This window comes from Podarcis liolepis, assembly GCF_965112155.1.
Source record: "Podarcis liolepis genome assembly, chromosome: 6".
In the NCBI taxonomy this organism is placed as follows: domain Eukaryota; kingdom Metazoa; phylum Chordata; class Lepidosauria; order Squamata; family Lacertidae; genus Podarcis; species Podarcis liolepis.
In genome coordinates this window covers 64,410,085-64,426,884 of record NC_139559.1, presented here as the reverse complement: position 1 = coordinate 64,426,884, position 16,800 = coordinate 64,410,085, and positions in this window count along the sequence as shown.

Below are 16,800 nucleotides of genomic sequence, written 5' to 3'. Positions count from 1 at the left end.
AGGAAGAAGAGATAGGAATACCAAAAAAAGCAAATATATATATATATATTTTAAAAATTAATTAACAGTTTATATTACTGCAGAACAGAATGACCAGCAATGAGAGCAAAGGAAGGGATTCTGAATACTTTTCATTCATAATTATAACAAGTCAAAACAAATGTGTTCTGCCACTGCACTTTCAGCATCTCCAGCACTTTTCTTTCACTGCTGTTGATCTCCTTTGGAAGAGGGGAGAAGGAACTAGCTGTAAGCTGTCCAGCCGGGTGAGAGGCCCCATCCCCTCTGAACTGTCTCTAAAACAAATTTCTGGGGCTCCTAGGATTGCAATTAGACCTGCACTAGCAGTTTTGGCTTTATGGTTTGTTAATTCTTATTTCACTCTATACATGTGTGTTTAAGTCTAGATTGTTCATTTTGTAATATGGTACTGATTCCCCTCCCCACATGTTTTCTAAGTTGCTGGTTTTGCCCTATTTGAATGTATTGATATGTTTTGTAAACTGACTTCTCTTCCCCAACCTAGTGCTTTGTACTTTGATAAGCAAATGATAAGCCTCCGGGTCTGGTCCTGTCCGGACGGATACTAGAATCAGCAAGGGATACCCACATGGCCTGAAGGTGCTGCTGTGCAATGCCAGGTCAATGATTCAGAAGACCACTGCCATCCATGACTTGATCATGGATGGAGGATTTGACCTGGCTTGTGTAACAGAGACTTGGTTGGATGAAGCAGATGGGCCTGTTCTTGCCGCTGCTTGTCCACCAGGTTTCTCTTACGCACAGCAACCCAGGTCATGTGGGCGGGGAGGGGGGGTTGCAGTGATTTTTAGGAAGTCATTAGTTTGCACCAGGCGTCCTATTGGGAAGACCCAGTTTTCTGAGTGCATGTTCTGGAAGTTGGGCAATAGGGGCAGTACAGGATTCCTTTTGGTGTACCGACCTCCCCGCTGCGCCAAGGATTCCCTGCCCGAGCTGCTTCAGGTCGTGGCGGATGTTCTCCTGGAGACACCTAGCTTGGTCGTCCTAGGGGATTTTAACATCCATGCCGACACGACCCTACAAGGGGCCGCTCGGGACTTCGTGGAAAGCATGGCCTCCATGGGGCTGTCCCTGAATAAGTCTGGCCCAACCCATAGCCGTGGACATGCCTTGGACCTGGTGTTTACCTCTATGGATGTTGGTGATCTGACACTAAGTAAAAGCGAAACGAAAGAAGTGCCATGGTCAGATCACTTCCTGGTGCAACTGGACTTCTCTGCGACCCATCCCCTCTGCAGGGAGGTGGGACCAATTCGGATGGTCTGCCCCCGCCACTTAATGGATCCAAATGGTTTCCAGAGAGTGGTAGGGGATGCTTTATCCCATGTTGATGGCCTTTCAGCTGATTCCCTGGTGGCCCGCTGGAATGTGGAGTTAACCAGGGCTATTGACTGTTTGGCTCCGAAGCGCCCTCTCCGATTGCATGGAGCCCGGACAGCCCCGTGGTTTTCCACGGATCTGAGGGCAATGAAACAATCGTTGAGACGGCTAGAGCGCCGGTGGCGGAGAACTCATTCCGAATCTGACCGGACACAGGTTAGAGCTCAACGTCGAGCCTACCAAGTGGCGATAGCGACGGCGAAGAAGAATTTCTTCACCGCCTCTATTGCATCTGCAGAAAACAGCAGCAGGAGACTTTTTCAGGTGGTTCACAATTTAGCGGAACCACCTGCAACATCGGGGCCCAGTACGGGCCACATGTTCTCCTGCAATGATTTTGCAAAGTTTTTTGCAGATAAAATCGCTCAGATTCGGGAAGAAGTAGACTCCACCGTGGGAGCAGGGCCGGGGCGGGAGAGTGCAAGAGTTCTGTCTGGTCAAGTTGAGTGGGATCAATTCCAATCTGTTACCTCCGAGGATGTGGACAGGCTGCTTGGACGAGTGAAACCAACCACCTGTCTCCTGGATCCTTGCCCATCCTGGCTAATAAAAGCAAGCCGGGAAGGGCTGGGCGATGGGCTTCGTGGGGTGGTGAATGCTTCCCTCCATGAGGGAGCCTTCCCACACCCGCTGAAAGAGGCGGTTATTAAACCGCTTCTTAAAAAACCATCTTTAGATGCGGCCACGATGGCCAACTATCGCCCAGTCTCAAATCTTCCATTCCTGGGCAAGGTGATTGAGCGAGCGGTTGCCGAACAACTCCAGGCACGCCTGGAAGAAGCGGACCATTTGGATCCCTTCCAGTCGGGATTCAGGCCTCATCATGGGACTGAAACTGCCTTGGTCGCACTGGTTGATGATCTCCGGCGGGCTAGGGACAAAGGTGAGAGCTGTTTCCTAGTTCTGCTGGATCTCTCAGCTGCGTTCGATACCATCGACCATAGCATCCTTCTGGACCGTCTTGAGGGGCTGGGAGCTGGGGGCACTGTTATACAGTGGTTCCGCTCCTTCCTCCTGGGCCGTGTTCAGAAAGTGGTGGTGGGGGATGAGTGTTCAGACCCCTGGGCTCTCACTTGTGGGGTGCCTCAGGGTTCTGTCCTCTCCCCCATGCTTTTCAACATCTACATGCGGCCGCTGGGAGAGATCATCAGGAGGTTTGGGCTGGGTGTTCATCAGTATGCGGATGATACCCAGCTCTACCTCTCTTTTAAATCAGAACCAGTGAAGGCGGTGAAGGTCCTGTGTGAGTGTCTGGAGGCGGTTGGAGGATGGATGGCGGCTAACAGATTGAGGTTGAATCCTGACAAGACAGAAGTACTGTTCTTGGGGGACAGAAGGCGGGCAGGTGTGGAGGATTCCCTGGTCCTGAATGGGGTAACTGTGCCCCTGAAGGACCAGGTGCGCAGCCTGGGAGTCATTTTGGACTCACAGCTGTCCATGGAGGCACAGGTCAAATCTGTGTCCAGGGCAGCTGTTTACCAGCTCCATCTGGTACGTAGGCTGAGACCCTATCTGCCTGCGGACTGTCTCGCCAGAGTGGTGCATGCTCTGGTTATCTCCCGCTTGGACTACTGCAATGCACTCTACGTGGGGCTACCTTTGAAGGTGACTCGGAAACTACAACTAATCCAGAATGCGGCAGCTAGACTGGTGACTGGGGGCGGCCGCCGAGACCATATAACACCGGTCTTGAAAGACCTGCATTGGCTCCCAGTACGTTTCCGAGCACAATTCAAAGTGTTGGTGCTGACCTTTAAAGCCCTAAACGGCCTCGGTCCAGTATACCTGAAGGAGCGTCTCCACCCCCATCATTCTGCCCGGACGCTGAGGTCCAGTGCCGAGGGCCTTCTGGCGGTTCCCTCATTGCGAGAAGCAAAGCTACAGGGAACCAGGCAGAGGGCCTTCTCGGTAGTGGCGCCCGCCCTGTGGAACACCCTTCCAGCAGATGTCAAGGCGATAAATAACTACCTGACATTCAGGAGACATCTTAAGGCAGCCCTGTTCAGGGAAGTTTTTAACATGTGATATTTTATTGTATTTTTGGTTTTTATGGAAGCCGCCCAGAGTGGCTGGGGAGGCCCAGCCAGATGGGCGGGGTATAAATAATAAATTATTATTATTATTATTATTATTGTAAGCTTCTTTGGACATGGCTCACTGTAGAATGGAGGCATATCAATAAACTCAAACAAATCAGACATACCTATCTGTATTTTTTTATTTTATTTGCAACAATAACAAGAAATAAACACTATTCATTTTGGAAAATGGCAGTGCTAGCAGCATTTATGTTATATAGCTTGCTATATTTTTCATTGCTGCTACATCCCCCAAACCTAATCGACCAGCTCTTCACATTTGTTATGTTAACATCCTCTGGGTGAATAAGTAAATTCCAAATGAATAAATAGAATTTGTAAAGACTCGATTTCTCAAGCATTCCTATTTAAAGGCCAAATTGGACAAACCTGGGTCACCTCCAGAATGTCAGGGTTTTGCAGGAGAGATCCAGTCATATACTGGAAATTTAGGATTGCACTATTTGGCATATAAGAAGTATATAAATATTATTATTATTATTATTATTATTATTATTATTATTATTATTATTATTATTGCAAGAAAACACTGTTGTAACAAATCCACTTTTTAAGAAACATACGTTTCATAGTGACCTATTTAGGAAATGCTCTAAAAAGTGTGGAATGAATGGTGGATTAGTTGGAAGATGTATAACCACTAGGCAAACAAATCAAGATAAATGTCCATTGTTATCCAACTGTTGCAACAAATCCTCAATCAAGACGGGATATCACCTAACCTCTGCATAAGCTTTATGTGAGCAAATCAGAATGTGTGGTCAGTGCTAATGAATGGACATGGCCTAACGTCCCTGTAAGCTTTGTGAAATCTAGGATCTAGGATTCCAGTTTGCCAAAGTTGCAGGGGACAGGGCTGATGTTCAGCACTGCAGCAGGGAAGTGGCAGACAAGTTACTGTTTTGCCCTGGTCACCTCCTTCCACAGCTTTTACACACACACACACACACACACACACACACACACGATAAACATAGACATCTAGGACCTGAGTAGAACAAAAGCTGTTAGAATGAAGGGATGGGTGGGTCGCAGAGCAGAAGCAACATGAAAAGGAATGATTAAATGCCCCCTCCTATTCGCTGCTTCTTGCTGCTCTTCCTCCTGTCAATCTGCAGCTCTTTTCTACCACAAAAAGCCTATCCCGGTCCTTCTGAAAAATGGGACCTTTAAGAAATGCTAATATCTTATTGATTGTTTTCACCATACTTACTCTACATAAAAACATTCAACATATCATTCATCACAAGTTCTTTGCTGAAGATGCTGCCGAAACACATTCTTCTGTCGCACCAAGTTCCACCTGTGGAGCATCTGCAAGTAAAATGCTACTAATTGTATTAAGATAATAAATAACAGAAGCAAGCCAGGACTTTATAGGAGGAGGACAAAGCTTTGCCAAATATTAGTATATAAATGACAGGTTTTAGCTGGGCCTGGAATTACCATAATTGATTACCTTGGTGATTTCTCAATGGATAATGCTTGGGGGCAGGTATTTAATTATTAATTATTAAATAAATAACTATGCAATGCTTTGGAAGCTGGGAACACAAGAAAATTTGCATGGTAGAACTTGGAAGTGAGTTAAGGTTACAGGTGATAGTTACAAAAGGTTACAAGTAACATTGCACACGATAGTTGTGAAAGTGCCCCTCCAAAATGAATGGCAGGTGTTGAATTCCCTTGGAGAACATTGCGGCCACTATAATTTTAGGCACATTGAGCACACCTTTAAAGCAATTGGCAAAGGACTCCTAAGAGAACCATCATATTGAACAATCATTATCCATAAGCACATGTTGCTCATTGTGGCATTATAAACAGTTTTCCCAGCAGCAATCCACAATTAATGGGAATGGGTGGATAATTACTATGGCGGATAATTACCATTTACACATGCTTAGTCTGTTTAGACAGGTACAAGGGAGACTATTCGAGAGGTGTTAAAATAGGTTTATTGGACAGTGAAATCCCTGTTTGTAAAGAGTATAAAAAATGGAAGATTTTTGTGTTTAAAAAGCAGATGGAACAATTACATCAGAACTTGTAGATTTGTCTCTTCTGAAATGCATGATCTGAACCCCATTATAAGACTTAACATGAAGATCTGGATTCAATTTCTCTGCCCAACAGTGGCAGAGAAGCTCCACCTTTCGTAAAGATTTTTTAATTCATATAAAATATCCATAATTTAAATGTGGATTTGGATTTGTAACATTTGGGACTAGGAGCAAGGTTCAAGATCCAGCTGTTCCTGCGTACTTATTTGCTGGTTGGTTTTATGTTACCAGAGTACCCTGATTCATCCTGATTCAACCAGGGGTGGCTAACTAGTGGTTTTCCAGAGAATGCCGGAACTCCCAGCATCCCTCACTATTTGCCATGCCGACTGAGGCTCAAAGGAATTGATGTTCAGCAACCTGGATAGCTCAGTTGGTTAGACCATGGTGCTGATAATGCCAAGGTTGCAGGTTTGATCCCCGTATGGGACAACTGCATGTTCCTGCACTGCAGGGGGTTGGACTAGATGACCCTCAGGGTCCCCTCCAACTCTACAGTTCCCTTTCAACTCTACAACTCTATAATTCTATGAACATATGGAGGCCATAGACTCCTGAGCCCAACCATGAATTTCACTCGCTGTCATCAATGACTGTTAGTGAGAAATAATCTTGTGGCTTTATCTCTGCTACCCTGTGGAGATCTGAAGCAATGCAGCACAGAGCACATCTTATATTTTAATTTCATTTTAAGGGGAAGGATGATAAAAACTGGAGGGGGTATTCGCAGCTTGTCATCAGCGACACTGAGGGGACCAGCAGCCAATGACTAACCTTAACAGATCGGCAATCGCAATCTACACTGCTGTCATGCTCAGACAAAATTGTTGACCAAAAGAAGCAAACACTGAGCAACTTGACATGGCAGTGTTTTCTTTGAAAAATATGAAAGAAAATGCTTTTTTCATTTTTTAAAAAAACTAGATCTTCCCCCTTGAAAACTTAGCAACAGCTATATATTCCAAGTACTAAAATAGCCTGGTTCTCTTTCTTTATTTTTCTGCTTGTAAACAAAGCAGTATGCATTGACAGGAATACCTAAGGCACAGATTAAACTGTTCGAATGACCACTTGCATAGGGCCTCATGTTTACTGGGGGAAGGGTAATTAGAATAATTTCACAGATAGGTTTAAATATCCGCTATCAGATTTGCCTGCGATTACTTAAACTGTTAAGCAATTAAATTTCCACTAGCTGGGAAATGGAGAAACAAGTCTTTTAAAGCCTCTTTCTATCTGACTTAAGGAATAAAGATAATAGGCTGCAGTTTTCTGTGACCCACTAAATGGACCATAAATATACTTTTGTCTTGAGCAAGTCACATTATTCTGATATGTATATTTGCTTTTATACATGGTTGCAACCATTCTTCCCAAATGAGAAACTGACAGCTTAATTATATATGATTGATATGGCTATTTATGGTGAGCTACTACCAGAATGAACACTAGAACCATTTTTCTTATTAGTATTTACCCAATTCCACAAAAAAGGACAATATAAAAGTAGAAGGCTGGGCTGGAATGTGTGCTTACTCCCATAGCTTGTAGCGGGGCAACTTTGAAGTTTCTAGAGTGATGACTCATAATTTACATTTTAGGCTGAATTTCTAGACCCGTGTAACTGGGAGCAAGGTCCATTGAACTCAATAGTTCTGAGAAGACACATGTAGGATTACATGATTAGTGCTGTGGTGTGTTTATGCAAATAATTTTAGGGAAATCTCTTCAACTGTATTGAAGATCTGCAACTGGGTGTGGAATTTCACAGGGGGCTTTTACATTTATTTCCCATTTTTCTCCTGTTTTATGAGATCCCTTTTGCCATCATTGTCATTTCTATCACTGTGCACCAACTCTGGTTAAATATTGGATCCTGAACTGAATTGGACTGTGGTTCCCTGGAGGTCTCCCAGAATCGGATTTTGGGCAGTGCGAGTGGTAAAGTCTCACCAGAAGGACAGACAAGGAGGGAGCCTTTTCAAAGCCCGGTAAGGGAAGGAGACATGAGGGCTCTGACAGGGTCCTTTCCAAAGCCAGACAAGTGCTTACTGGGATTCAGGAAGAAGGTAGGAGGGCTCTAGGATCCTGCCAGAGCATCACACCTCCTTCCCAAAGCCAGCTGCATCAAATGGCCTTGCACAGGGTGGCATATTACCAAGGTCCACCCTGGGTCTCCCATTCAGTCACTGATTAGCTCCAGCTCAATATACCTTTAGCAAGGTGGCATCTTCATGTACCTTCAGACTTTACCCTATACCATCCGTCAGATCATGATGGAGAAAATGAAAAGTAGAATGCGCTTCCCTTCCGCCTTCTTCTCAACATGATTCATGGAAGTGCCATATATTCTTTTGGCAAGTCTTAATGAGGTGTTCAAAACACTGTCCGGTTAGGATTTCCGGTATGCCCGCCAGGGTAAACAGCAGATCCCACATTATTGGGTGCCAGCCAGGGCCGGATTTAGATGAAGAGAGGCCCTAGGCTACTCCACTTGTGAGGCCCTTCCCCATCCCCCACCCTCACAACAAGAAGAAAATGGAAGAGTGTTATAAACAAAATGGAGTGCAGCCAAGGATGATGATGGGTATTTAAAATTCTGCAATTCATAATTTCTGCTCTAAAGGACATAAGGTATTATTGTTAAATACCATGGTGATTTTAAAAAATGCATAAAATTAACACTGAAAAACTTTTGCAATAACTGAACTTTTTAAACCTTTTGTGGAATAAGCATTATTTTTTATGAAAATTAAGTTGTAATGTAATTCTTTTAAACACCGTGGGTGAAGGCCTGGCCAGGGCAGTCTCCGTCTTATATACCTGCTGGGATTCTGAGCCTCTGGCATCTGACCCTCACCTGGCTGTGAATAAAATGTGGCTGGGCTCCTTGTGTCAGGGGTTTTTTGGGGTGGAGATGACAAAATTTGGGGTGGAGGTGGCAGGGGGTTGGACTCGATGGCCCTTGTGGTCTATTCCAACTCTATGATTCTATGAAAATTGATTTCCAATAAGTGCCCCCCTTTATTTTCATAACAAGTTCTTGAGTCTGTACTCTGGATGGTGACACCAGGGACCTAAAAGGTGCAGGGCTTGTCAGTCCAGCCCCTGCACAGACTCATCTTAAGGCAATTGGAGCAATTTGGCCAAATTGGGCCCTGCGTGCTGCTCCTAAGGGCCCACACACACACACCAGGGAAATGTAGATGGATTTTGTTTATATCTATAAGATTTTGCAGACTTTGGCTGTCAACTGGGGCCCTAAAAAAAAAAAATTCAAGTTGCACCCTACTGCTTCAAATTGGGCCCCACTGGCTAGCCCTGAGTCTCATAGTTTCTGGGCCTGAGTTGCCCTGCCCTTGCATGAAATCTTGGGTTTACAATTTTGGGAGTGGGGAGACTGCGGCACTGGGGAGTGGGCAGGCTGGCAAGGTCCCCTAGATTTAGAGGCCCTAGGCTTCAGCCTACTTAGCCTATACATAAATCCAGCACTGGTGCCAGCTATGCAGTTAATTAAGGCAACCCTGGAATATGGTGTGGAAGCTGTATCTAATTCAGAATGCCACAGCCAGGTTGCTGCTGCCTGGGACTGTGAGGTGTGAGCATATAACACTGGTCCTTAAAGAGCTACACTGCCTGTCTGTATGCTGCTGGGACCAATTCAAGGTGATGACATGGATATACAAAGCCCTAAACCAGTGTTTCCCAACCTTTTTTGGGCAAAGGCACACTTGTTTGATGAAAAAAATCTCAAGGCACACCACCATTACAGCCCCGTGACGTCAGCGCGCAGCGCCGCGCCGAGAGGGACGCACGAAAGTGTAAGTTTCAATTATTTTCCCTCCCCTCCTGTGTAAAGGGGAATGCACTCTGCTAAGTAAAGGCACTTGCCACAGCAGCGTCAACGTCACAGCACCCACCGGCACCCAAGAGAGAAGGGGTCTCAGCAGCCCTTTTGCCAGGAAGAGGAGCAAGAACGAGAGGAGGAGGAGGAAGAGGAAGAGAGTCCCCCCCAAAAAAAACATTCTCCTTTTGATCTTCCTTATTTGCAATTCCTCATTGCAAAACAGCGGTTGATATACAGCTGATTTTTTAGTTATTACAGTCCCCACCCCCTCACCTAGAAAAACACCACCTGTCAATTATTATTATTATTATTATTATTATTATTATTATTATTATTATTATTATTCCCCGCCACTCTGGGAGGCTGAAGCCCTTTAAGGCTTCCTTCTGTCCACTCTCTGTGAATTACCTGCCCGGAGCGGGTTTCTGGGGGGGGGGGCGCTGCTGGCGGTGTCCTCCCCGTCGACACCGGCAGCATTTAACAACTTTAAAGATGTGGCCCCCCCCCTGTAATTTCCATAACAGTTGGAAGGTCAAAAATATAACCTCCTATGACAACTCCTGCAACCCATGAGCTTTCAGACAAAGATCATGCATGGACAAATGTAAAGATCTTTTGAAAGTATTGATCGAAACCACAGTAACAAACGAATCAATGTATCTTCAAGGGAAAGAATAAGTAGATCCATTTGCATATATAGCTCTGTAGGCTTAATTATATTCCATTGCTATTTTGTTATTGCTCTTTTCCTCTGCTTCTATTTATTTTTAATGCATGTAACCTTTTTATTCCCCCCCCCCCCGCCAATTTAACTCCTTGTAATACTCTCAATAAAATATAAAGAAACAAGAAAGGAGATTCCCACAAAACATTAGGAAGGCCTTTCTGGTGGTGAGAGCAGTCAGACAGGGGAAGGGGCTTTTAGGGAGAGGTCGGGGGGGACGGACATCTGCCAGGGATGCTTTAGCTGTGAGTCCTGAATTGCTGGGGGTTGGACTGGATGACCTTTGGGTTCCTTCCACCTCTATGATTCCATGAACCTTTAAGGGAAGTCACCTCCATCTTCCTCTCAGAGCAGATGCCCACAAGCCCTGGGCAGGAAGAGAGAGAGAGAGAGAGAGAGAGAGAGAGAGAGAGGGAGAGAAGGACATTCCTAAGAACAGGCAGCTCAGCTCTCGCCTCCCTCCAGGAACCAGAAAAGCCAGTTTAGGGCTCAGATCTTTCCCACAGGCCTTTCTGACTTCTTCTCCGGGGACACCCCAGGATGGCCAGAGCGTCACAAGTACCGCACCAGACATTCACCAGACCCCAAATCTTTCCCCCTTCCTGGCCTGAGAGGCTGCAAATTCTACCTGCCTTCCCCCTCCAATTGATCAACACACAGAGATGCAGGTGGCCAGGGACCCACCTGTGCACACCTGAGCCTGCAAGGGGCAGCCAAGCCCCCTTCACCGCCTGCCCCCCCCCGCCAGCCCCCTCTCCCCTCCTCCCTAGGCAGCAGCTCCGCCATGACCACAAACGGCGGCGGCAGCAGCAGCCGCGCGCGGCCCAGGCTCCCCTCGCCGGCCGCGGGAGCCAAGGCGCGCGACGAGGGAGCCAAGGCGCGCGATAATTTTCTTAAATTGTCAGCGGCGCCCAGCAGAGCAGCCCTCTCGGCCACGGCAGCCCGGCTCTCCCAGCCCCCGGGGGCCGCTCTCCTCCCTCGCGCACCCGCAGCGTTCCTGCCCGGAGAGGCGGCGGCGGCAGCAGCAGCCGCGCGCGGCCCGGGCTCCCCTCGCCGGCCGCGGGAGCCAAGGCGCGCGACGAGGGAGCCAAGGCGCGCGATAATTTTCTTAAATTGTCAGCGGCGCCCAGCAGAGCAGCCCTCTCGGCCACGGCAGCCCGGCTCTCCCAGCCCCCGGGGGCCGCTCTCCTCCCTCGCGCACCCGCAGCGTTCCTGCCCGGAGAGGCGGCGGCGGCAGCAGCAGCCGCGCGCGGCCCGGGCTCCCCTCGCCGGCCGCAGGAGCCAAGGCGCGCGACGAGGGAGCCAAGGCGCGCGATAATTTTCTTAAATTGTCAGCGGCGCCCGGCAGAGCAGCCCTCTCGGCCACGGCAGCCCGGCTCTCCCAGCCCCCGGGGGCCGCCCTCCTCCCTCGCGCACCAGCAGCGTTCCCGCCCGGAGAGGCGGCGGCGGCAGCAGCAGCCGCGCGCGGCCCGGGCTCCCCTCGCCGGCCGCGGGAGCCAAGGCGCGCGACGAGGGAGAGCCGCGAGGTAGGCGCTGTGGACGGAAGCGCTGCCCGCCGAGCTCGCAGGCAGCCAGGCAGGCAGACGGCAAGAGCCCCGCGCTGGGCGGCCTCTCCTCGCCGCCGCCGCCCCGCCTCTCACCGCCCGACTCGCCCGCCTCCACGGAACACAAGGCAAAGTTCCACGGCACACTAGTGTGCCGCGGAACACCGGTTGGGAAACACTGCCCTAAACGCCTTGGATAAAAGATCACATCTTCCTGTATTTGCCAGCCTGTGCTTTAAAACCACAAAGGTTTTCCAGATATGTTCTAACATAGAGGTCCTGCTTGTGGGCCTATCAGTAGAGATGGGGCAGTGATATAAAGCAGGGCCTTCTCTGTGGTGGCACCTCTGTATGTGGAACTCTCTCCCTGGGGAGGTTTAGAACTGCATAATAGACCGGATGAAATCCAATAAACGGTTAGTGGGTGGATCCCTCAACCAAATTGATAAAATGTGTCCTGCCCTAGATGGGGTTACACTGCCCTCTTTAAAAAAGCAGGTGAGTAGCTTGAGGGTATGTCTTGATCCATTAAAATCAAACAAGCCCTGCCCTCTGTCCCCAAATCCAAATCCTGCTCACCCACCCTCCAGCACGGCAACTTTTGAAAAAAGAATAATATATCATATGTAGGTTGGCCCTAAGCCCTTGCTGGGTAGGAGAAACTTCTTAATGGTAACCAACTGTATTGGGAGGTAGAGAAGTTTTCTTTTCCTGGAGATATTTAAACAGAGGCTGAATGGCTAACTGCCAGCGATTCTGTAGATTCCTTCCCTGAGTAAAGGTTCAGATTAGATGACCTCCAAGTTTCCTCTGAATACTAAAGTACTATTCGTTGGTACTATTTTTATATTGTCTTCTCTATACATAGTCTCAAAGGACAGGATGCACCATGTATGATTTTTATCAGCTTACACATTTTTATGTTTGTTTGGGGAGTTTCTGCATAACGTGGGAAAACAGTTAAGGAAATGAATTTTAACAACACTTTAAACAGGGAAGGCTACCTGTCTGTCTAAGGGGGAAAATTTAATAAAAATTATTAACTATAATAACTGCTTGAATTTTAAGTTGTTTGCAAGCAGCTGCTCTAGTCAAAACAATTGCACCGGAACAAAAATTGGATTCTTAAATTGTGTTCATCTTTTAACTTTATCACTATCTCATCCTCCCCCCCCCCAAAAAAAAAGAAACACTGATAGCAGGATGACTTTAAGGCATTCAAAATATCAACAAACTGTGAATTTCAGTAAACACATTTTCTATTATTATTCATGCAACAGCTCAGCAAGAAGGAAGAAGAAAACAGAGAGGTACAAGACAAGAAAGAGCCTGAAATAGAAAGCGCTTATTCATTTTCATAGATAGGAGAGAGAACAATTTATTAAAATCTTGATATTGTACTGAAGAACTAATTGTATGGAATATTTTGCATCTTAAAGAAAGCCGACTCCTCTCACATATTAAAGCATGTACAAAATTGTACTTTTTTGTTATTTTAATGTAGCAATATCAAATAGCTAACACAAAGTGCCATAAAATACAACATATTCTGTTATTTTGGGCCTTTCCAGTCATTTCCTCTTGTTCAGAAACTACCCCAGTGGGTCTGGTTTTTGTCACATTGCCTTCAGCTACCACACATTACCAAATAATGCAGCGTCTTTTTGCTATTATGGGATGTATCAGCATTCCCAAACTGAATTCTGGACTAAATGCAAAGTAGTAATGCCACAAAGTGGGCTACACCTTTTCATGCAAACTCACTGCCATATTGTTTGAGGATTTTTATTTCTAGAACAGAGATGTTGATCCTTCTGTTGTTATGCCCTGCAGTGTATGTGTTGGGGATGCCCGTAGCCTCAATGCCTTCACAAGAACTTTCCAGCGAATCATCCCACTGGCCACAAGTCAGTTCAGACTCTCTTGCTCTTGTCCTGCTTGGACATAAGGAACAGCTGCAGCTGTGGTCAAGTGACTTGCTTGAGTCAATCAGTTTGTCACTGGAGGCATCAGGTACAGGTAGGACTTCTGGGATCTCCTGCTTGCCATCTCAGTGAGAGAAAAGAAGGGGAAAGGGATAGGCAGAGGGAGGCAGTGGCGTAGGAAGGGGTGTGTGGTGGGTGCGGGTCGCCCCGGGTGTCATCACTGAGGGGGGTGATAAAATGGCAAAAATCTGTGTTTTTGAAAAAATAACTCCCGGACCCACCGCACGCCCCTTCCTACGCCACTGCAGGAGGACTCTCCCCTCAAATGATTTCCAGAAACCAGAGGTTTGCTGCCTCCAACTTTGCAGGCAGAGCACAGCCTTTATGGCTAGTAGCCCTCGACAGCCCTCTCTTTCATGAATCTGCCTAATCCAGAGGCATAGCTAGGTGAGGCGGGGGGCACTGGGCGTCACACCGCAGGGCCTGCAGCGTGCCTGAACCATGCGTCTCTCCTGAGGGGGGGGGGAGGCAGGCCGACTGCCTGCAAGCTCCACACTGCTTTTTACAGCTGAGGGGGAGCTTGTGGAGAGGCTCCACTCAGTGCGCCCTGCCTTGGCTCACCCCGCCACCATGGACGGCTCGCTCTGCTCCCGGCTGCAGGGCTCACATGCCCAAGTTGCTAGCTTTACCACTGGAGGGAAGGAAGTATCCTCTCTTCCAGAAGTGGCTTACTAGGTGGAGCAAAGCCACAAGACTAGCTTCCCATGTGTATCACTGCTGCTTAGAGGAGGGAGAGGTGTGAGGTGGCGGGGAGGTCAGTGCAGCGCACATGCACTGCAGGAACCAATTCAGTGCTATTGTTAGTGCACCTGCACTAGGCCAAACTTCCTGCCACTTTGCTTCTTTCCCTCCCAGTAAGCAGTAGCGATTTTACCTTAAAATCCTGCACTTTCATGAACCTAGAATTCTTCATGGCAAAGCACTCACCTTCTCAGCAAGCTTCCTCACACAAACCTTGCTATCCAAACATGAAATAATCTGCTGAAATATACATTTGTAAACTTCATGGTTACCCTAGCCTCCTTCCTGTCTGATTCATCTGCTAAGAAAACGTTGTCCTTCTCTGAAATCTTACTGCTCCTTGCCGTGGTGGGTGATAAGATTTGCTATCTCACTGAACAGTCTGATAAGGCTTAGGGAGGTGCAGACAAAATAGCTGGCGCATGGAGGCTGCTATATTTGCTTCAAGTTATTTTTCTCCATATGGCAAGCCAGTCATGTGCTGCAGCATCCCCACCCGCAAGACAAATCAAGAGACTGGCCAAAATAAAAATAAAGAATGCATTGGCTTCTCCCAATAAACCATGGAGACAGTTAGGTTGCATTTAGAAAGCACTTTATTCCAAATGTTCCCTTACTTGATAATTGACATAATTGACCCAAATAATTATCGCCCAGTCAGTCTGACATCAATACCAGGGAAGATTCTGGAGCAGATCATTAAGCAAACAGTCTGTGAGCACCTAGAAAGGAATGCTGTGATCACCAATAGTCAGCATGGATTTCTGAAAAATAAGTCATGTCAGACTAACCTGATCTCGTTTTTTGACAGAATTACAAGCCTGGTAGATGAAGGGAATGCAGTGGATGTAGCCTACCTTGATTTCAGCAAGGCATTTGACAAGGTGCCCCATGATATTCTTGTAAAGAAGCTGGTAAAATGCGGTCTTGACTATGCTACCACTCAGTGGATTTGTAACTGGCTGACTGACCGAACCCAAAGGGTGCTCATCAATGGTTCCTCTTCATCCTGGAGAAGAGTGACTAGTGGGGTGCCACAGGGTTCTGTCTTGGGCCCGGTCTTATTCAACATCTTTATCAACGACTTGGATGATGGACTCAAGGGCATCCTGATCAAATTTGCAGATGACACCAAACTGGGAGGGTTGGCTAACACCCCAGAAGACAGGATCATACTTCAAAACGACCTTGACAGATTAGAGAACTGGGCCAAAACAAACAAGATGAACTTTAACAGGGAGAAATGTAAAGTATTGCACTTGGGCAAAAAAAATGAGAGGCACAAATACAAGATGGGTGACACCTGGCTTGAGAGCAGTACATGTGAAAAGGATCTAGGAGTCTTGGTTGACCACAAACTTGACATGAGCCAACAGTGTGACGCGGCAGCTAAAAAGCCAATGCAATTCTGGGCTGCATCAATAGGAGTATAGCATCTAGATCAAGGGAAGTAATAGTGCCACTGTATTCTGCTCTAGTCAGACCTCACCTGGAATACTGTGTACAGTTCTGGGCACCACAGTTCAAGAAGGACACTGACAAACTGGAACGTGTCCAGAGGAGGGCAACCAAAATGGTCAAAGCTCTGGAAACGATGCCTTATGAGGAACAGCTAAGGGAGCTGGGCATGTTTAGCCTGGAGAAGAGGAGGTTAAGGGGTGATATGATAGCCATGTTCAAATATATAAAAGGATGTCACATAGAGGAGGGAGAAAGGTTGTTTTCTGCTGCTCCAGAGAAGTGGACATGGAGCAATGGTTCCAAACTACAAGAAAGAAGATTCCACCTAAACATTAGGAAGAACTTCCTGACAGTAAGGGCTGTTCGACAGTGGAATTTGCTGCCAAGGAGTGTGGTGGAGTCTCCTACTTTGGAGGTCTTTAAGCAGAGGCTTGACAACCATATGTCAGGAGTGCTCTGATGGTGTTTCCTGCTTGGCAGGGGGTTGGACTCGATGGCCCTTGTGGTCTATTCCAACTCTATGATTCTATGAATGGTGGGAAAACCATTTCTGGCAAACGAGTAGAAGTTTAGTGCTCTTTTCCAATGTACTTGCTTCCAGGAATCAAATCCATTTGTAACCCTGTTAACCCAGAAAATCACGACAGAAGCATACTTGCACATAAAGAGTTGCAACACATCTGACAACATCCACTGCAGTGTCGCACCACAGCCACTGGTGTGAATAAAATCTGGCATGCCATGACAGTATATTGATCAAGAAGCCATTGTTCCATAATGCACTGGAAAAAGAATGTTAGAAACCAGAACAAAAGTGCTAGGGAAGTGAACACAATAACTCTCATGTCTGAGTGGACACAGGAGCAGAGGAAGAGGCTTTTATATTAAGTCAGACCATTGCTGACAATGGCTAG